The 22,999-nt window shown below is 42.8% G+C and overlaps 1 protein-coding gene and 1 pseudogene across 2 annotated transcripts in view; both read right to left on the bottom strand.

Moving 5' to 3' along the window:
* LOC116834140 (pleckstrin homology domain-containing family A member 5-like) overlaps positions 1-22,999 on the bottom strand; it is a 229,995-nt gene that overhangs the window by 163,761 nt on the left and 43,235 nt on the right. The gene's annotated exons all lie outside the window — the stretch shown is intronic.
* Positions 102-22,999, bottom strand: part of LOC116834153 (pleckstrin homology domain-containing family A member 5-like) — a 66,341-nt pseudogene continuing 43,443 nt past the window's right edge.

The following is a 22,999-nucleotide window of genomic DNA, read 5'->3' as shown; positions in this document are numbered from 1 at the left end:
CCTCCCCCCTTCCATCACAGCTTGCTTGCAAAGGAAATAAAGTCACTATCATTTAAAAAACATGTATTCTTTATTAATTGATTATTAAAATAGGGAGAGAACTGACAAGGTAGCCTGGGCAGGGTGTGGGAGGAGAGAAGGAAGGAAAAGGCCACTTCAAACTTGTTGAATGACAGCCTTTTGCTTAGGCTGTCCACTAGGGTGGAGTGGCAGGGTGCACAGAGCCTCCCCCCCCACACACACACTCTTGTGCGTCTGAGTTCGGAGGCTATGGAACATGGGGAGCGTGGAGGGCGGTTAAACGGGCTGCAGCGGCACTCCGATCCTGCTGCCATTCCTCAAGTGCCACCAGATGCAGGAGCATGTCCGTTTGATCCCGCAGTAGCCCCAGCGTTGCATCCTGCCTTCTCTGATCTTCCTGCCGTCATCTCTCATCTCGAGCGTCCCTCCTATCCTTGTGCTCGTCCCTCCTGTCCCCATGTTCATTCCTCCTGTCCTCACGTTCGTTGGTCGCTTTCCTGTACTGTGATACTGTGTCCTTCCACTCATTCAGATAAGCTCTTTCACTGCAGGTCGATTGCATAATTTCAGAGAACACTTCATCTCACATGCGTTTTTTTCACCACCTTATCTGAGATAGCCTTCGGGACGGAGGAGGGAGGCTTGAAAAATTTGCAGCTGCAGGAGGGAAAAAAGGGAAAGTGGTATTTAAAAAGATACATTTTACAGAACAATGCGTGTACTCTTTCACAGTGAACAACACTATTCACATTACATAGCACGTGATTTCGGTACAAGCTCGCATTTTACATCTTAATATTGAGTGCTTGGTGTTAGAGATCACTGATGCAGGGCCGGGCAACTGAATTTGGCTTGCATGCAGCCATGGTAAGCTGTTGTCTTTCAGCTTCTGCAACCTTCATAAACCTTCATAAAAGCAGCGCCCTCCTTTCCCATACCAAGCAAAGCCCACTGAGTGCTGTGGTTTTCGTGTTAACATGCAGCAACAGAAACCAAGCTAACCCACCCCCCCATATCCAATTCTCTTGGATCATCATTTTACCCCTCCCTCCACCGCGAGGCTGGTACAAGGGAAGATCCCTTCTAGTCAAACGCAAACAGTTCAGTGCCAATGCCCCCTCTTTCCCCCCACATACACACTTGGCTAACTGCAGGGAATGATTTCTTTTCAGTCACAAGCAAACAGCCCCACAGGAACAGCCACCTCTGTCCCCTTAATTAAAGTCCTGAATTTCAACCAGGTTACCATGAACGATATCACTCTCCTGAGGATAACACAGCAAGATAAAGAACGGATGTTGCTTGAATGCCAGTAAACACCGGCACCATATGCTGTCATGCTTTGTCATGCAGTGATACCAGATTACTTGCTACTAGCATGGCGTAGTCAAATGTCCTACTATGGAGGACGGAATAAGGTTGCACTGCCCAGAAACCTTCTGCAAAGGCTTTTGGAGTACCTCCAGGAGAGCTTCATGGAGATGTCCCTGGAGGATTTCCGCTCCATCCCCAGACACATTAACAGACTTTTCCAGTAGTTGTACTGGCAGTGAATGCATCCCAAGTCCTCAGGACAAATTAATCATTAAAAAGTTTGCTTTTAAATCATGTTTTATATTTACAAAAAGGTACACTCACCAAAGGTCCCCTCATGGTCCAGGATACCACCTTGGGAGACTACTTCAGCCAGGCTGAGAAAAAGATTCTGGCTGTTGGAGAGAATGGTGTGCTGTGTGCTCTCCGCAAGCTCGTCCTCCTCATCACCATCTTCCCCGTTCGCAAAATCCTCAGCCATGGCTGAGAGTATCCCCTCCTCGGAATCCACAGTCAGAGGTGGGGTAGTCATGGCGGCCCCCCCTAGAATTGCATGCAGCTCAGCGTAGAAGCTGCATGTCTGCAGCTCTGCACCTGATCGTTCATTTGCTTTTTTGGTTTTCTGGTACACTTGCCTGAGCTCTTTAACTTTCATGCAGCAATGTAGCGAGTCCCTATGGTGTTCTCTATCATGCCCTTGGAGACTTTCAAATGTTTTGGCATTCCGTTTTTTGGAACATAGTTCCGCTAGCACGGAATCCTATCCTCATACAGCAATCAGATCAAGTATCTCCCATACAGTCCATGCTGGAGCTCTTTTTCGATTCTCAGACTGCATGGTTACCTGTGCTGATCAGCTCTCCATGCTGGGAAAACAGGAAATGAAATTCAAAAGTTCCCGGGGCTTTTCCTGTCTACCTGGCCAGTGCATTCAAGTTCAGATTGCTGTCCAGAGCGGTCACAATAGTGCACTGTGGGATAAGATAGCTCCTGGAGGCCAATACCGTTGAATTGCATTTACACTAACCCTAATTCAAACTGGCAATATCAGTTTCAGCACTATTCCCCTCGTCAGGGAGGAGTACAGAAATAGATTTTAGGAGCCCTTTATATCGAAGTCAATGGCTTCGTTGTGCGGACGAGTGCAGGGTTAATTCAATTTAGCACTGCTAAATTTGACCCAAACGCATATCTTAGACTGGGCCTTAGAGTTATGAACGCCAGAGTTATGAAATGACCAGTCAACTAACTGCACGTCATTTGAAAACGGAAATACAATCAGACAGCAGCAAAGACCAAAAAAACAAACACTGTACAGTATTGTGTTGAAAGTACACTACTGAAAAAAGCAGCATTTTTCTTCTGCATAGTAAAATTTCAAAGCTGTATTAAGTCAATGTTCAGTTGTAAACTTTTGAAAGAACAGTAACGAGTTGTTCAAAATTATGAACATTTCAGAGTTACAATCTTCATTCCCAAGGTGTTCGTAACTCTGAGGTTCTACTGCACATAATTGCTGAAACTCAAAGAGATGGATAACCCACTTCAAAAGTACAGAAAAAATACACCATCACTTTCCCTAATCTGTAACTAATAACCTGCCGCTGCCTCTCTTGCCACCTAAACACATGAGAGTTTGGAGGAAAGAAACCTGCAGAGTTGCCTCTCGCCTACGCTATATTAGCCAGACAACTTGGGCTGCAAGGTCACCAAAAGACTCCAGATCCCTTAGAGAAAGTAAACTAACATTTGGATTAATTGAGGGGGAGGGAGAAGGGAGGAACTGATATTGATACAGCTCAATAGGGTGATTATGTGCACTACAATCTTAACGGTTAAATTCAGAATGTAACATGATGCTTCAAAGTCTTTGTCAGACCAAAAATACCAACTAACATTAGTTTTGTGGCATCTTATAGACTAACAGATGTATTGGAGCATAAGCTTAGGTGGGTGAATACCCACTTTGTCGGATGCATGCATGAAAGCTTATGCTCCAACATGTCTGTTAGTCTATAAGATGCCACAAGATTCTGTCGCTTTTTACAGATCCAGATTAACACGGCTACCCTCTGCTACTTAACATTAGTTTAACATACATGCTCTAGGAATTATTCTGGGGAAATTCTAAGCCTTTGTTATAAGGAGATCAGACTAGATCAGAGGTTCTCAAACTTTATTGCATCGTGACTCCCTTCTGGCAATAAAAATTACTACATGACCCCAAGATGGGGGACTGAATCCTGAGCACAATCGAGCCCCTCCACCCGGGCCTGTAACCTGAACCCCACCACACAGGGGTGAAGCTTCAGCCCCGGGCAGTGGGGCTCAGGTTTCGGCCCTGGGCCCCAGCAAGTCTAAGTCAGCCCTGGCAACCCCATTATAATGGGGTCCCAACCCAGAGTTTGAGAACCACTGGACTAGATGATCACAATGGCTCCTTCTAGCCTGAAGATTTATAAACTTCATGAAAGTACATAGCACAGACCACAGCAAATCAGTCGAGTAACTAAGTCATCCTTGTGAAATTGTCTAACATTTCCCAACTAAGGCATAAAGACTGCTCTCCTGAAAAACTGATCTTTCAGTCGCCCATCAAGGAAAATAACCGATCCTGAACAAAGTTTCGCAATGTTCTAGGCTACCGCAATAAAAAAATGTATTTAGTACAGCTTATCCAACTATATTTAAGAAACTAGCATCAAGATTTGCAGTAGAGAAGGTATCATTTCAACTATGAAATTTGTTTAACTATTAAAAAAACTTATTTAAAAACTAATTTGACTGTCTATCATTGTAAACAGAAAGGTAATACTTGTGACTTTTCAGGATGGAAATGTTAAAAAGACCAATCCAGCCTCTTGCTTCAAACCAAAAGCTAAGGGTTCTGGAGATAGGAGGAAGGACTTTATATAGTCCTTCACTTTCATACTTGATCATAACACATGACAAAGGCAAAAAAGCATTAAATACTGGTGTCACTTAGGTCTATTTGGTCCATTATCCAGATTTTATCCCTAACCAGACCAAACAAATTCTGCATTTCTGTAACCGTGTATCATATTGTTTAGGTGTTTTAGTAGCTTTCAGATGTATATTTAGAACTAATACAGTATTTAATTGACTGAGAGGTGCACAGAAGCATGAGAAATTGTTTACGCTATCATCCCAGTAAGCAGTACTTCATTAACCTTCATCACCTTTAGCAGTACATATCAAATGACTACTGAACAAAGCAGAATATTCTGTACTTTAGTTACTGCAAACATTTCTAGCTGCCTCCCAATTTTATATCCCACAGCATCCACCTCCAATAAACTAGAGGTGCAGATAACTGGCTTTAACCGTACAAAATTCCCCAAATTGGTGAAATCATGGATTTCATTATTTTGATTTCACTGAGCTTGCCTACGGAGGAACAAAGTATGTTTTCAAATAAACCAAAAGAATAAAAATGAGAATTTAAAAAATAAACTAGTTGGGATATAAAAGCAGTGACTTTGAAAACATACAAAAAACTGTCAATTCTTATAGGATAGGTTCCTGGGACACCAGGGATTTTAGCAGATCTTCCAACAGCAGCATAATGCACAAGTGGCATCAGAAAAATAATATGAGAAGGAAGTCGGCTAGCCACAACAGGATTGAGTGCTATGTGGCCTACCATTTACCTTGGCCAACATACCTTATAGTGGAGGCTTCCATCATATATTGCTGAATACTATGGAATTGTTAGTTCTATTTAAAAGGTCACCTACAACAAAAGTTTCCAGCCAGGAACAGGTCTATTCAGTACTCTCACAATAAGACAAAAGGAAATGGTTACATATCGCAATGCTTTAGGATCCAGTTACAAGCTTTATTCAGGGAGATCAATTCAAAGGTAAGTGTAAATACTAACAAGACTGACCTACTTCAAGGACATAAAATTAGCAAATTATCAATGGTAAGGCAATCAGCAGTTTAGCTAAACTGTTTGCAAGGAAGTTCTCATGACATTTCTGAAAGTCAATTAACTACAGAGGCTCACGTAATCGTTATATGGAATGTTACTTGATGCACTACTGCCGGACAACTTTTTGTTAGTTAGCCTAAGGATTTCTTACCTGATGGATATTTTTTATTATTTGTCTTTTAATTGGAACACATTCATCAGTAAAATACATACACCTGATGTGGGTGGATGCTTAGTCTCTTGCAATTAAAAAAGTTTCAAGCATCAACGTTAGGGTGAGAGGCTTTCTAGAGCGATTGCACTACAATTATTGCTAATAGTGCAATCCAGCCAAAAGGCAGAGTTTGCTAACCTGATTATTTCATATTCAGTTGAACTTTTCAGCCAAGTATGATGAAAGCTTGATAGCAGTCAATACTGGAGTTCAGTGTTTAGATTATGCAGCCTGGGTTGATTAGTTTCTTTATTATGCAGAATACGTTCGCTGACTAATTTTGCCACAGCAATGGTGGTGAATTAGATTTGAACCAAGGTTTCTACAAATAAAATGTTTGTCATTTTGAAGTAACATCCTTGGAGAATAACTGATAGCATAATAACCACCAAGCAAATAAAATTTTTAGTTAAAGTTGTTTTTCCAAATTACTATTTGATGAAATATTTTGCAAACAAAACCAATTAGAAAAGATTCTCCTCATTACATTTTTTAAACTAAGTGTTGTTCAGTACAGATATATTTATAGCCAGTTTCTGAAGCAAATTGTAATGGTCCAAAGACCATCATTTTTAGGTTATAATGTCTACAGAACCATAAATGCTCATGATACTTCATAAATAAAAAGACTACACCTTGGTCAGATCTTAAATTCTAATTATATTCAGAGTTTCATTCAGTTACAAACTATAATGTTCCGATGAAATCTAAACTCCATTATCTCGTGCAAGTGGAGTACTTGAACACACTAAAGGGACTGATCAGAAATACGCTCAGTTAAGTGCATATGACAAAATAGGAAAGCAGGAAGACCTAGTAACAAGCAGCAGTGCACCACAATTCCACGTGGGGGAATCCAAGCCTAAGATTATCATTGACTCCAAGGCTGGAAAATTGAGGCAAGGTACTGAGAGCAAGTCTTGAGTGGCATCTCTCTGGCCAGCCGAGGTGTCACATTGATCTGGTGCAAGGGGCAGGTTACAGGAGGAAGAATTACATTCACTGGTATTCAGCCGGTAAGAGGATCAGCAAAATTCAGTTGGGGGTTGGGAGGAATCCACAGGGATCCTGGAGTAGCAGTGGACAGACTGACACAGGAGGGACAAAAATATTAGGAGAATTAAAGAGAGTTTCCCTGATGCCAGAAAATGTTTAGTCAGTAAACTGAACAATTCTGTTTCCTGAAAAATTTAACCATTATGCTAGATATTTATTATTTCAAAGTTCATTGTTGAAATGGTCACTCAAGAGACAGAATGCTAAAGATATCTCTGGATATTATTTCATTTGGACATCATGCTAGCAGGTATTCAAGGCCTTGTCTACACTTGCAAGTTGCAGCGCTGGTGAGGGGGTTACAGCGCTGCAACTTAGCAGGTGTCTACACTTAAAAGCTCAGCCAGCGCTGCAACTCCCTGTTTGCAGCGCTGCTGTACACCTGGGTCTGCTTCCGGGTGTAGCCGAGACCAGCGCTGGTGATGCAGCCCTGGTCATCAGGTGTGGACACTCACCAGCGTTTCTTGGCCTCCAGGTATTAGGACTTATCCCAGCATTCCTTTTCAGCCTCTCGGTCAGGCTTAGCATCCCACTGCCCTGGGCTCAGAGCCTGGAGAGGAGGGAGAGCGGGCTTGCCGGAGCTCCGGCCGAGAGCGGGGTTGCGCGCTCCGGCCGGGAAGAGCGGGGCTTGCCGGAGCTCCGGCGGGGAGAGCCGGAGAGCGGGGTTTGCCGCAGCTCCGGACTGGGGCTCAAGTGGGGGTCCGAGCGAGCTCTGGGCTCTGAAGTGACCCCGCGAGGACCAGGCTGTAACTTTCTGCTCCGTGACACCCCAGGGTGTCCTCAGAGCGCTGGCTGGGTCACTCAAGTCTCCCGCAGGTGCCCCCGTCCAGCTGGACTCGTTGCAGGGGGCCGGCGGCTCTGAGGTTCACTCCCAGCCCGCGAGGAGGCCGGGGGGCTCCTCCAAACAAGCCAGTGTGACCCTAAGGGGGCTGACGCGCTGCAGCCCCCCACCCCAGAGCTGGGAGCACGCACCAGGCCTGTGTCTCCATCACCAGTTGGGTTCGGGGTGTCTCCCCACGCTAGGGCTTGCCCGGTGCTTGGGCGGCTGACAGTCCCCTCTTTTCTCAGCTGGGCAACCCACAGCGGAGCTGCCAGGGGGAGCTGCAGCAGGGCTGGGGTTGAGGCTCCGGTGGGCAGAGTCCTCAGTGCTCCCAGTGCCCAGCAACACCCAGTGTCTTGCATTCCCACCCTGGGAGGCATACTGCCCAGGACGAAGTGGGAATGTTCTCAATGTTGTCTCTGAATATGGTGTGTGCCTCAGTTTCCCCTCGTGTCGACTCGATAGCTAGGTGATGCAGGATAAGGTGCAGCGACCCCTAGAGGGCAGGGGTGACGGCCGACGGTCTGCATAGAAACAGCCGACACCCTGTAGCCGGCAAAGGGTGGTAAACTGACGGGCCCCGCTGCCGCAAGGCTCCACAAAGAACGTGCTGGAGAACAGCCCAGGTGCCCTGCTGGCCCGGGAAAGAACAAAAGCCGGGGGGCACAGCTGGAAGGGTCAGGGTCTCCTGACTTCGGGGGAAGGCCCCTGGCTCCTGCCCCCCACACCATGGACTTTGCTGAGTGTCCCTGGTTGGGTGCTAACACCTGTCTACGCTTTTCTGTGATCATGCCCCTGCTGCTCTGCTCCTGGGGACTGGGTGAATTTTTCTCTGTGATTTTTTTCCCCAGCACCTGGTCTGCCTTACCCCTGGCAGCAGTGTACGAAAGCCAGAAGGGGACCCAGGCCCGACCCCACCCCCCCACGAAGCCGACCCGTGTTCAAGATGTGGTCAGACATGGTAGACCATGCAGGCAGACCATACGTGGCTGCCTCAGTCCATCCCAAAACTCAGACACTGTGCCCAATGTTCCTCAAAACACCCTTCTCCAGCTCCTGGTGGTTACCACCACCAGACTGCCCCAACACCAGTCTGTTCACCTCACAGACCTGATAAACTACGACCGTTACCAAATGCACTCAACACCCATACATGCAGCTTTTAATCCCAAGAGCAGTCAGCAGCAGTGCCCGCAAGTGCAGAGCAGGCAGTGCCCCAAGTGCAAGGCAGCAGGCAGTGCAGAGCCCTCAAGGAAGAACATATTCAAACCTGTGAGTGTAATGCTAATCACCGCACCCCTCATGTTTATGATTGTATTGTTTTAATAAAGGATTCTGTCTTTTTATTCACCGTTTATATACATGAAACGAACATCTACTACAAGTAAAAATAGGAACATGCAAATCAATGAAACACTGCAGGTAACGCTGTGAGCATGCTCTTAACTGCACGTGGAAGCACCCACATTTACTGTTGGCTTTCCAGCTCAAAGTGCTGCCTTTAAGGCATCCTTATCCTTGAAGCCACTGTGCTGGGCTCTCTATCGCCTTGGCTCTCCTTGGCTGTTCCAATTCAGCCTCCAGGCGTTGAACCTCCGGGGTCCATTCGTCAATGAAGGTTTCACCCTTGTCCGTCACAAATATTAGTGGAGGATACAGCACGCGGTTATAATCGTTGGATCTGCCTTTTCCCACCCCCATCTAGCTTACGTACAGACTTCTCCATCTCCCTTTAAACGGCCAGAAAAAAAGCACAGCTCCAACAGTCATTCTGCACCGGCTCAGCCTTATGTGAATTGGTCCTATCGCTCATGTCAAGCTTCCCCTGTGTACGGTTTCATGAGCCAAGGCAAACAGGTAAGCAGGGTCTCAGATCAAATGGGCATTCGACGTCCCCCTGTGATCTTTCTGTCTCGGAAAAAAGTCCCTGCTTGCAGCTCCTGAACAGGCCACGGTTCGAAAGATGCGTGCATCATGCCCTTTCAAGGCCATCCTGTGGTAAATGTCAGGAAAGCGCCCCATGGTGATGCCACAAGCGCTGGGAGAACCATTGAGAAATACCCTTTCGATTAATGTACTTCGATGCCAGGTGGGGGGTGGTGCCAAAAGGAATATGCGTTCCTCTATGCCCCCTCCACAGTTAGGAAACCCATAATGCAAAGCCATCCACAATGTCCTGCACATTCCCCAGACTCACGGTTCTCTGACAGGATGCGATTAATGGCCCTGCAAATTGCATCATCAAGTATTCCCAACGGCGACTTTCCCCTCCAAACTGGTTGCGACGAATCGCAGCTTGTCTGGCAGTAGCCCAGCTTCCAGACTGAAATAGCCACCTGCTCTCCACTGACAGAGGCAGCTCTCAGTCTCGTGTCCTTGGCGCCAGGTTGGGCGAGCTCAGCACACCAGTCCATGAAAGTAGCTTTCTCATTCTACAAGTTGGCAGCCATGCTCGACACCCAGACTTGCAGGAACAATGTGATCCACCACCAAGTGCTTGTTCTCCTCGAGCCCAAAGTCGCGGCGTTCCACCTGCACGGCACGTCTGTTACTAGCCACAAGCAATTTACTGTCAGGTTGCGTCAGCGCTGCTATTCATCATCTGAGCTTCTCCACTGTCCACTTTGGAGCATAAGGAAAGCTCTCACTGCCACGGATGTGCTGGCAACATTCATCAGCAATGTCCTCAGCAGCTCCGGCTCCATTTCTCTCTCGAAATCTACGGCGACAGACTCACAATGGCACCAACGGCTGAAAAGGAAGCGAATGCACCACGCGTGGTGAAACAGGTAAGTGGAATGACCCGCACCCTTCCGTCCCTTCCCACAACCACAGCGACAAAATGGGATGAGGTGCTCTGTGGGATAGCTGCCCACAATGCACCACTCACAACAGCGCTGCAACTGGTGCAAGTGTGGCCACACTGCAGCGCTGGTCGCTGTCAGTGTGGACACACTGCAGCGCTGGCCGTACACAGCTGTACGAGCACAGCTGTAACGGCCAGCGCTGCAAAACTGTAAGTGTAGACTGAGGCCAAGAAACATTTTCTCATTAGTTAAGAGAAATAGCTCTGGGGGAAAAAGTACTTCAAAGCAAAACTACCCAAAACACATTTCAAATGTTGAAAATTATTTCAAGTTCAAGCTGACTAGAAGTGGCTAAATGTATGTTGCTGCATATTTTCCATTCATACTTGTAAGAATGAACCAGAGTTGCCTCCCCACTACAAAAAACACCTTTGCACTCCACCCCTTAATAAAACAAAAAACTTTCAACTGTGTCAGTCCATCCTCATCCAAGATTCTGAAACAGAAAAGCATGGCCACTAAATTGAGACTTCTGTATAATAATTTTATCTGCCAACACAAATGTTATCAAATTTGGAATTAAACATTCAATTGAAGTTTTCATATAAATTACTACTTAACTCATGTGCATACAATATACCATATCAAATATATACATACACTTAATAGTAATAATTGAACCTTTATTAAACTAAGTTTTTATTAAAAACTGCAGAAAGTCCTTAAATCTCATCACTTCCCGCTGTCCTCTGAATCTATGAAGTGTTAATATTAAAACAGAGAAAAGTGTGTAGTGTATATATAAGTTTATGTCCATAGGAAGAAAAAAATGCAAGCTTGTTTAATTAAAGAGTTTATTTTCAGGAAGAAAAAGACAACATGAGGCTACAAAAATGATGAATTTTCCAAGTACTTCGCATGCTTTATATGCGGAGAATGAGTTTAACAAGTTTATACAAGGAAAAGCACCAACTCCAGTTAAGTAATTAATGTAAAAACTTATATCACTGGAGTGAAAATACCTGTTTTAATTACTGTGAGGAGTGTCTACATACAAATATGTTCAGATCTAAAATGTACCTTTTCCTTGAATGTTTGGCACGCACTTCTGAATACAGTCATTTTAATGTCTTTACATCCGTGACAAAAAGTTCATTGACAAAATAGGCCTGTTTGTATACATTTCGTTAAGTTTTTAGCTACTGTTTTAGAATTTAGACTTCTGGTGAACATTAAAGTATGGCACTGTTGTCATACAACAATAGCTAGGAACCCCATATATTTTTAAGTATTAATAGGGAAAACCAACTAATGAGGACTATTTAGCAAAAGCAAAATATGAAGAAGATAAATGTTGTCGAAAGGCAGCACTATAGGCCAAGAGATAATAGCAGTAGCTTTAGTTATGGATCTATTTCATTCTAACATACAGCAGGCTGGAAATAGAATTGAAAATTATTTTTAGAATGGGAACGTGAAGTTTTCAAGCAAAGGAAGAAAAAAGCTTAGTACCCTATTTTGAAGGCATTCTGCTCACTTGCTGTTGGCGGCAGCTAGGGATTCCTCTGGCATAGAGAAATTTTCTGATAACATAAAACTGGCCAAAGGGATGTGTGAAGTGCAGAGAAGACCATACTGCATTTTAGTGATCCTTGATAGTATAATGGCTCCTAGAGAATCATTACAAGCTGGTTTAAGTTACAGTAACCTTGCAAAAGTTATAATTTGCACCAAGGGCTGGTTTGGTTCCTGGTCAGAGACAAGAACAAAAGAAGCAGTGGCTTAAGCTATTTTAGTCTCTCTGCTCTTCAACTGTACCTAGCTCGACTTCATGGAAACAGGGGACTGAACCCATATTTTTCAAAGATTGAGTTGCCAGAACTTGTGTTTGCTCTTTTGCTTAAATGCAGCTTATATTTTTAATAAAAACACAATCCTATTTCAAAGCAATGACTGAGTCAGGTTTGATAGTAAATATTGAAACATGATATATTGCATCAATCTGGTATCTCTGTGTGGGCACTGGGAGAACAGGCTTCTTTGAAACCCAAAACATACAGCTATTTCATATTTTTGCTCTGCGTATCATGTGTAAAAGGACTGTGCTAGCTACAAATATGCTTAAATAGAACTGAAGTTAGTGGCTTCCCTCACTGCCATCCCCCAAGCTAAATCCATTCTTCCTTGTGATTCCATAAGACAGCTATTCCAGCCAAGACCTTGATAGCTAACTACCTTTAGGAATGAGTGAGAATTTCAGAGACTTGACAGTCCATGACTTCGAACTACCATGATAGAGAAGCTCCATAACTTGGGTTTGTAGAAGAAACAACTCTTATAGCACTTTTTTTTTTTTTTTAAACTGCAGTAAAACAGTTTGCATGCATTTATCAGGAACTTCAACTTGTGTATTATAAATTAAACCAGAGTACCATTCAACTGACAGGCAACCTTAAAACATATTTGAGGAGATTGACAAGTAGCCAGTTTGTCTCACAGTAATAGCCTACTGTAGCTTACAAACTATTAAAACAAGGATCTGAAATATATTTTCAGCATTTGAAATTACTGCAGAGGCTTATTAATATTTATTTATTTCATTGCTTTGTCTCTGAAAGACAAGATGTTTGTGCATTAGCTATTAACAGGTTAATTTCAGGTAATTAATTCTATTAATGTTTTAGTACAAATCTATAAATAATTAGTTGTCTAAAAACAGAAAAACATGACTAGAGAAGATATATGAAATATGCATGTTTAGCATGTTCAGATTTAACATCTCCTTTGAGAATACCTGGGTAGAGCGTAAGCATCATTTGCACTAAAGTGCTTTATGTTAACATCCTTTTAAAAACTACAGCCCTTCCTACATTCCCACTCTTACACCATTCCACCTATTCTTTTCGTTTCAATAGTGTCCCTCTGAAACTTTACACATGAATGTTTAGTACCGACGTGGGCAAACCATGGCCCGCAGGCCACATCCAGCCCGCAGGACCATCCTGCCTGGCCCCTGAGCTCCTAGCCGGGGATCCTAGTCCCCAGCCATGCCACCGCATGGGATGCACTCTGGCCCGCCGCTCCCGCTGGGCAGTGTGGGGAGTGCAGCTGGCTCTGACCAGGTGTCCCAGCTGCGACCACCTGCTGTTGGTAAGGGGGCGGGAGGGTTGGGTAAGGGAGCAGGGGGTCTTGTGGGGCAGTTAGGGAGGAGGGGCAATTGGATGGGGTGGAGGTTAGGAGTGTGTGTCAGGGGATGGGGAACACGGAGGGTTGGGAGTAGGAGTCCCGGGGGGCCTGTCGGGGGTGTGGATAGGGGTCAGGAGAGCAGTAAGGGGACAGGGAGCGGGGGGGGGCTGGATAAGGGAGCGGGATCCCGGGGGACAGTTAGGGGTGAGGGATCCTGGGAGGGGGACAAGGAGCAGAGGATGGTTGGATAAGGAGTGGAAGTCCTGAGGGGGCTGTCAGGGGACGGGGTCTGGATAAGGGTCAGGGCAGTCAGGGGACAGGAAGCAGAGGGTTGGATGGGGGTGGTCAGGGGACAAGGAGTGGGGAGGTTGGATGAGCTGGGGGTTATGAGGGGGGCAGTGGTAGGGGTTTGGTAGGGGGCAGGTGCCAGGCTGTTTGGGGAGGGACAGCCTTCCCTACCCAGCCCTCCATACAGTTGCGCAACACCGACGTGGCCCTGGGGCCAAAAAGTTTGCCCACCCCTGGTTTAGTAGAACCTCAGTGTTATGAGCACGTCTGGAATGGAGGTTGTTCTTAACTCTGAAATATTCATAACTCTGAATAAAATTTTATGGTTGTTCTTTCAAAAGTTTACAGCTGAACATTGACTTAATACAGCTTTGAAATATTACTATGCTGAACAAATATGCTGCTTTCCTCTGTTTTAATAGTTTACGTTTAACAGCACTGTACTGTTTGAGGGGAGGGGCGGGTTAAGTCTATGCTGCTGACAGATTGCATACTTCCAGCTCCAAATAAGGTGTGTGGTTAACTCTGGTGTTCGTAACTGAGGTTCTACTGTAACTACCTTCTCTTTGCCTACCTTCCCCTTTTGGGCCCTCCCTACGCCTGTCCTCATACTTTTCTAAGTTTATTTGGGCTAGCGGTGGTCCTTTTCCCACAACACACAATCAACCTGTGGAACTCCTTGCCAGAGAATCTTGTGAAGGCCCATCTATAACAGGGTTCAGAAAGAACTAGTTAAGTTCATGGAGGATAGTCCATCAATGGCTATTAGGCAGGATGGTGTCCCTAGCCTCTGTTTGCCAGAAGTTGGGAATGGATTACTTGATGATGACCTGTTCTGTTCATTCCCTCTGGGACACATGGCATTGGCCACTGTTGGAAGACAAGATACTGGGCTAAATGGACCTTTGGTCTGACCCAGTATGGCCGTTCTTATGGATACTGACTGGATACAATAGGAATCTCTGGCATGACAGATTTTTCTGAAAGTCATCTGATTTAGGCACTTTCTACCCTGCAAAGTTGACCGTTTTGCATCAGTTTTTAAAAACCTGTTGGATACTAGGGGCTTGTCTATATGAACACCTAGCTCACAGCAAGCTGGGCTGTGAATCTACCCTGCACTAACTGGCCACATGGACTCAGCTGACACACATTAGATCAGAGTGCACTAACAGACTGTTTAATCTGCTTTGAAATGCGACAAGATCAAAAGCACAGGAACAAATAATGTGCATGAGCAGAGTCCATGGGAAAGTTAGTGTGCAGCTGGCTCAAGCAGAGTAGATTCACCCCCAGTCTAGCCATAACTAAATGTTTGTGTGGACAACCCAAGACTGAGTTTGAGTCTTTCCTAATGGCAACAACTATTTGGGAAGCTCAAGAATTATGCCTCATCCACACAAATGAAACAATATAGTCAATTCTGAAAGTGAAATGCATAGTTAGAAGAACCAGCCTGGAACCAGCCCAAATACAAACTTCAAAACTGCCAAGGAACACTGATTTGACAGTGGTAAGGATTACTAAAAAGTAGTGCCAATTTTAAGACCCTGAATCCCTCACCCTGACCCATTCTAATACACTATTTGGCCTTAGATGGCCTTTATAAAGCTTTCCAATGTAAACTGGTTAATGAAATTTGTCAACACTATCCTTTCTTGTTTGTGCTGAAAACAGAATGTATATAATCACAGAAGTACAAATGGAAGTACGCAGCCACAAAGCTCAGAAGGTTGAACCTTGTGCTTTAATGCAATGGTGTCTCTCTCAAGAAGCACCTTATTTCTAGTAGAACCTCTCTAATTTTCCTGCCCTGACCATGAAGATGAATGAAAAGCATTTTTTGCAAAACATAAATCTAGATATTTTTAAACACTATACTGTGCCTCTTTTTTAAATTGCTATATTCTTCAATCTGTTCACTGTAGCAATGACCAAACTTTAACACAGACTTCACCTATTTCCTTCTTTAGATAGGCTACATAAAGCCAAGACACATTTTCTACTTATGTATGAACAAGTGAAAGGAAGCATTTCTAAAAATGGTACAAAGTTAAAAGCATCTGCCCATTGTCCTTGTACATAAATAAATTCCTAGTATCCAACCCTCCCCACCCCCACCCCCCAATCACTCTTTTAAAGAAGATTCAAATCAAGTATCTCAATAAGGAATTCACTCTACTTTGGGCCTGGAGCAACGCAAGTCTGAGATAGAAGATCCTTGGCAATGCTGTTAAGCACTACAGCACTTCCCTCCCATCCCCCTTCATTCACATAATTCTAGAGAAATGCATTACTTCTCAAGAAACCAAAAAGTAAACAAATACCATCAGTACAGTTTGCATAACCCCAGACAAATCAAGAACATTTACAAAGGTGAGTAACTGTCTTTTTCTTCTTCGAGTGATTGCTCATATCCATTCCAGTTAGGTGTGCGCACGCCACGTGCACGTTCGTCGGAAGACTTTTTACCCTAGCAACACTTGGTGGGTCGGCTGGGCGCCCCCTGGAGTGCCACCACTATGGCACCGGATATATACCTCAGCCGACCCAGCCACCCTTCAGTTCCTTCTTACCGCCTGTGTCAAAGCATAAACATGCTAGGAAGAAAAAGCAAAGCTGCATCGCTTTATTATCGGGTACTCCTTTAGGCTTAAAAAACAAGTTATTCCTGTTGGACACACAAGCCATAAAAATGTATGGCTTAGCAAGGAAGCACACACATTTGCTAAGTAATGGTGAACAACAAAGATGTTTATATTTTCCTTCTGTGCTGCCCCTGTGTCCGTTTACAGGCTAAATAAGGATGATTCACAAACAGCCAAGTAGTTTAAATAATTTTATTTTCATACACTAAAAGTTTATTTCAACATTGTTCATGCATCTTAAGTATGGAGAAGAGGAATAAATAGCAGAAAAAAGCTGAATCAGGTATCAGAACAAAGCAAAAGAAGCATTCAACTAGCTATCCAATCTGACAATGTTTGACTGGTTTACTGTATTACACTGCTATATATACTTTAAGGAGCAGATCCTCAACTGGTAAAGCTCTGACTTAATGGAGCTATGACAATTTACAACAGCTAAGGATCTGCACCCAGGAACTGTAATTCGCACATACAGCAAATTGTGCAATAGGTAAATAATCTTACTAGTGACTGTACCTTTGACCCTTGAGGGGCAACCCCCTGTAGCTCCACTATGCAACTGAACGCAGAAGTAACAAATAAAGCTTCAAGTCTGACAGTAATCTTATTTTTCAGGGTTATACACTCCATTTTCTGACTGATAAAGTGCAGATAAAATGAAGCAATTAAAACCAATGAAATATTACACTCGATTCTGGAGCGTATTCTGTTATTCACTGAAAGGGAAACTGAATCATAACATAATAAACAGAGGTGTCACTATCAAAGTTTCTGCCATTTCACAATGTAATTGTTTAAATAGTTTTTCTTTTTTAAAATTAACCTATTTCAAGTTAATCTAGAACACCAATTTCAAGTTTTAGGCCTAAATTTATCATAACCTATTAAAACCAATTAATTAAATAAAATAATCACAGTACGTTTGCTGCCAAAGTTTTAAAGAAAAAACCACTGAACTGGTGAATGTCACTGCCTAATACTTGCAACTTGAATTTGCTGAAGCACTAATCCAGCTTTTGACAGAGTAGCTTCTCCTCAAGGTGCAGAGCATACTTCCTCCATTTTAGTTTATTCAACTTATTCAGTTCAATGATTAAGTCATTCTAACGTGAGAAAATGAATAAGTTGAAACGCAAGAAAACGTGTTTTCCTCTTCCAATTTATTAATAAAAACTAGGTGTCAGAATGAGACTTACTAAACCTAAAATCACGAAGGATATAGGGACCATAAACAATCGGTTCAGTACAATAACTACAGATACATAAGAATGGCCATACGGTCAGACCAAGGGTCCATCTAGCCCAGTGTCCTGTCTTCTGACAGTGGCCAATGCCAGGTGCCCCAGAGGAATGAACAGAACAGGTGATGAAGTGACCCATCCCGTCACCCATTCCCAGCTTCTGGCAAACAGAGGCTAGGGCCTGCCTAATAGCCATTAATGGACTTATCCTCCATGAATTTATCTAGTTCTTTTTTTTTAAGCAGATACTTGATACTTCCTTTAATAAAACAGTCTAAGCTGCAAAACAGGTTTTGATTCCCTTCCCCCCTCCCCCAATACAGCCAGCACATTTAAGGTAATTTTATTTAATAAACAATTTTAAAAGCTGGTTTTGCACATTAATTGAATTTCCATCAAAATCCAACCTCACATAAGTCACAAGTAAAAAAATTAATCTAGTAAATGAGAAATGCACCATTTCACCATTTAACAAAGTAAAAATTAAGACTCTGAATAAATGTCCGTTAAGCTATATATCATCTTAAATAAATGTATGTATACACAATATTCTCTTGGTTAGCAAAAAGTACCACCAAATTTAGTGTAAAAGTTTAATAGGTCACCAACCAACAACCTTTTTTTTTTTTTTTTTTTTTTTTTTTAGGAAAATAGCTAAAAAATACAAAGGCAAAACAAGATTAAATCAAAGATGAAATATAATTTCCTGCTCACTGATTTAAATCATGCTTAAAATTAGGATTGCCACCTGGCTGGTTTTTACCCGCCTACATCTGAAAAGATATAGTGTGCCTTTTTGGCTGTGCATGCAACAATCCTGTAATACCAGACAGGCACATCTCTGTAGGGAGAGTTGCCAGCACACAGGTTTCACTTTGAGCTGAGCCCTCACCTGCTGAAACCAAGGCAGCTCCTCTCAGAGTCAGAAACCAGGAAGTAGGACCGACCTGAGACTCACCAGCAGGGAGAGGGTAAGAACCAGGGCTCCTGGCTGGGACAGTAGGGAGTGATTCCTTGAGGACTTTGGGAAGCGAGATGGACATGAGGTTTGCATGGTCAGTACTAGGACTCTTTATCTGGAATGGAGTGGTTGGTGCAAGGCCAATTATTAATCTCAGTGGTGGCAACCCTACTTGAAATAAGTGATTTATACCATTTTGATTTAACTTGCTCTGGCCTGCTTGGAAGCTTTAAAAACAAAATAATCATCAAACTTGCCCATCACTGTTTTGGACACAGAGCACCAATTCTGCTGTAATTAAGGCTGAGCATCACTGTCTGTTTAAAACAGGGGTCGTCAACCTTTCCGAAGTGGTGTGCCGAGTCTTCATTTATTCACTCTGATTTAATTTTTGCATGCCAGTAATATAATTTCATGTTTTTAGAAGGTCTCTTTCTATAAGTCTATAATATATAACTAAACTATTGTTGTATGTAAATTAAATAAGATTTTTAAAGTGTTTAAGAAGCTTCATTTAAAATTAAAATAAAATGCAGAGCCCCCCAGACCAGTGGCCAGGACCTGGGCAGTGTGAGTGCCACTGAAAATCAGCTCACGTGTCCCCCTTTGGCACGCATGCCATAGGATGCCTACCCCTGGTTTAAAAGGCTATTATTAGAAGTGCTTGAAATCTATGTGCTTACTCAGATTGTCTAAATTTGTGCATCATGAGGTAGAGGATAGGGGTGGTGTGCCAAATTTGGAGTCATTTGAATAAAGGCTTTCCAAGATAGAGCCATTCATAAAAAAAATTAGCATTTACAAATCATGTGGTTAGTCTAATTTTTTTTGCACATACCTGAAGTTCAAACTATGTCTCTAATCCTCCTCGAATCTACACAGTTAGGCTTTTTGTCTACACCAGCACTTTGTCAGCAAAACTTTTGTCATTCAAGTGTGTTAAAAAAAAAAACACATCCCATATAAAAGTTTTACTGAAGAAAAGTGTCCAGGTGAATAGGACTTTATCGGCAGGAGCACACTCCTTATACTTTTCACGGTGTTCCTGAATATAGGAAATTAAGGCAGGACAGAACAGATAGTGCCACTCCCCACCTCTGCACAACATGTGAAAGAAAACGTAGAATCAAATGAAGTAAAAATCTTAAATGAATCCACATGTTCCACAGAATCTCTATGGATAGTAATTTCATGCTCTAATAAGACTAACATTAGGGCACTATTATCGACCACCTGACCAGGACAGTGATCGTGACGATGAAATGCTAAGGAAAATTAGAGAGGCTATCAAAATTAAGACCTCAATAATAATAGGGGATTTCAGTTCTCCCCATATTGACTGGGGACATATCACCTCAGGATGAAATGCAGACACAAAATTTCTCGATACTTTAAATGACTCTCGATTTAGACCTGAGTGGAGTGCAGGAGCTGGTCCAAGAGGTAACTATAACAGGACTACTTGGAAACAGTGACCATAATATAACATTTAACATCCCTGTGGTAGGAAGAATATCTCAGCCACCACTGTGGCATTTAATTTCAAAAAGGGGAACTATGCAAAAATGAGGGTATTAGTTAAACAGAAATTAAAAGGTACAGTGACTAAAGTGAAATTCCTGAAAGCTACATGTACGCTTTTCAAAGACACCATAATAGAGGCCCAACTTAAATGTATACCCCAAATTAAGAAACACAGTAAAAGAACTAAAAAAGAGCCATCGTGGCTTAACAACCATGTAAATGAAGCAGAGAGATAAAAAGGCATCTTTTAAAAAGTGAAAGTCAAATCCTAGGGAGGTAGATAGAAAGGAGCATAAACACTGCCAAATTAAGTGTAAAAATGTGAAAAGAAAAGCCAAAGAGAAGTTTGAAGAACGGCTAGCCAAAAACTCAAAAGGTAATAAAATGTTTTAAGTACATCAGAAGCAGGAAGCCTGCTAAACAGTGGGTGTGGATGATCGAGAGACAAAAGGAGCGCTTAAAGACAATAAAGTCATTGCAGATAAACTAAACAGATTCTTTGCTTCACGGCTTAGGATGTTAGGGAGATTCAGAAACCCGAGCCGGTTTTTGTAGGTGAAGTGTCACTAGAGAAGGTTTTGAAATTAATTGATACACTTAACAGTAACAAGTCACCGGGACCAGATGGCATTCACCCAAGAGTTCTGAAACAACTCAAATGTGAAGTTGCAGAACTATTAACTATGGTTTGTAACCTGTCCTTTAAATCAGCTTCTGTATCCAATGACTGGAAGATAGCTAACTTAACGCCAATATTTAAAAAAGGGCTTTAGAGGTGATCCCGGCAATTACAGACTGGTAAGTCTAACATTAGTACTGGGCAAATTAGGTGAAACAATAATAAAGAATAAAATTGTTAGACACATAGGAGAACCTAAATTGCTGGGCAAAAGTCAACATGGTTTCTGAACAGGGAAATCATGTCTTACTAATCTATTAGAGTTCTTTGAAGGGGTCAAACAAACATGTGGACTAGAGGGATCCAGTGGACACAGCATACTTAGATTTCCAGAAAGCCTTTGACAAGGTCGCTCACCAAAGGCTCTTGCATAAATTAAGTTGTCATGGGATAAAAGGCAAGGTCCTTTCATGGACTGAGAACTGGTTAAAAAGACAGGGAACAAAGGGTAGGAATAAATGGTAAATTCTCAGAATGGAGAGGGGTAACTAGAGATGTTATAATAATGGTGATGTAAGGAATAAATCGATGTGGAGAAAGTGGATAAGGAAAAGTTATTTACTTATTCCCATAATACAAGAACTAGGGGTCACCAAATGAAATTAATAGGCAGCAGGTTTAAAACAAATAAAAGGAAGGGTTGTTGCTACATCACCCACGCACCACAGTCAACTTGTGAACTCACTCCTTACCTGACGGTAGCGTTGTGAAGTAAGGGACATATAAAGCACTTAAGAAGAAGACTGGAGGATATATTTCATTGGAGGCTTAAGTCCATAAATGGCTATTAGCCCAGGGATGGGGTAAGATGGTGTCTCAACAGCTCTGTGTTTTGTCAGTTAGAGAATGCGATGTGGATTGGCCGAGGAGAGAGCGAACACTTGGTCATTGCTCGGTTAGTCACTCCCGTCTGGGGCACCTGACATTGGAACACACTGTCCGGTAGATGCACATGACATGAACTGGTCTCTAGTATCGACCTTGGTCTGATGCCGGTATAGACGCGTCCATATTCTTATGTTCTTGACGTGTTTCTCTACAAACGGTCATCCTAAGATCAATTCTATTTCAACTATTCATCAAAATGACTGTGAGAAAGGGTAACATAAGGAGGTGGCCCAAAGTTTGCAGATGAATATAAACTTCAAGATAGTTAAGGACAAAAGCAAGACTCAGAGGAAGAACTTCAAAAAATCTCACAAAACTAAACAGTAATGGGGCAATAAAATGGCAATGAAATTATGTGGATAAATGAAAGTAATGCACATGGGACAAGAAATAAACCTCAACTATAACATATAATATGATGGGAGCTGTAACTTATTAGCAGCAACTATCAGTCAAAGATCTTTGTGGGAGCTCATTCAGCGATACCTGTGGTTCTCTGTGAGACATCCACACAGTGTGCAGGGTATAGGCATGTCAAGAAAAAAGCAAGTAAATAAAGTACTATTCTTACTCCACGTCTCATGCCACTCATATTCTGTAACCTTTATTCATATAAGTCTCCTCTTTTCCAAGTTGGAAATAGTCCTAGCCTCTTTAAATCTCCCTCATATGGGACCCGACGTTCCAGAACCCCTAACAATTTAGTTCCCTGTCCGGAGTGAACCTTTTCCTAGTGCCAGTATATCTTTGGAGAGTAGGGAACCACATCTTACCAGATCGAGATGTGGGATCACATCTGATTATAATAAGAATAAGATATCTGTCTTCTATTCGTCCTTTAAAATCGACCACACAACGTTTGCTTTTTGACTGCCCCAACACTGTGTGATGTTCCAAGAACTATCCATGATGAACTGCCAAGACTTTTTCCTAAGTTGTGGCTAAATTAGCTCCCATCATAATTAATTATAGGTTGAGGTTATTTTCCCAGTGTGCCATTAACTGTTAAACAATTACCACAATTGAAATTTCATTTGCCATATGCCCTACTTCAGTTTGTGAGCATTTTTTGAAGTTCTTCAACGAGTCTTCCGGATTGCTAACTATCGTGAGAAGTTTATATCATCGCAAAGCATTGCCACCGTCACTTTTGACCCAACCCTATTCCCTCGCAAGCATTTATGAATAAGTTTGAATAGAATGAATTCCTAAGACTGACCCTTTGGATACACGTAAGAACAAAAGAATGGCTATAAACTGGATGAACCGAAGTCCGCTATAGCCCAGTAGCGTCGTCTAAAATCCGACATGTCCATGTCAGCGGCCTCGCCAGAGGGAGTGAACCTGACAGGCGCAATGACCCAAGTTCTCTGTCTCCTGCCATCCATAGCGCACAT

Source organism: Chelonoidis abingdonii, chromosome 1, assembly GCF_003597395.2.
Source record: "Chelonoidis abingdonii isolate Lonesome George chromosome 1, CheloAbing_2.0, whole genome shotgun sequence".
NCBI lineage: Eukaryota > Metazoa > Chordata > Testudines > Testudinidae > Chelonoidis > Chelonoidis abingdonii.
Note: the sequence above shows the minus strand (reverse complement) of the source record. Positions and strands in the feature narration are given on the sequence as shown.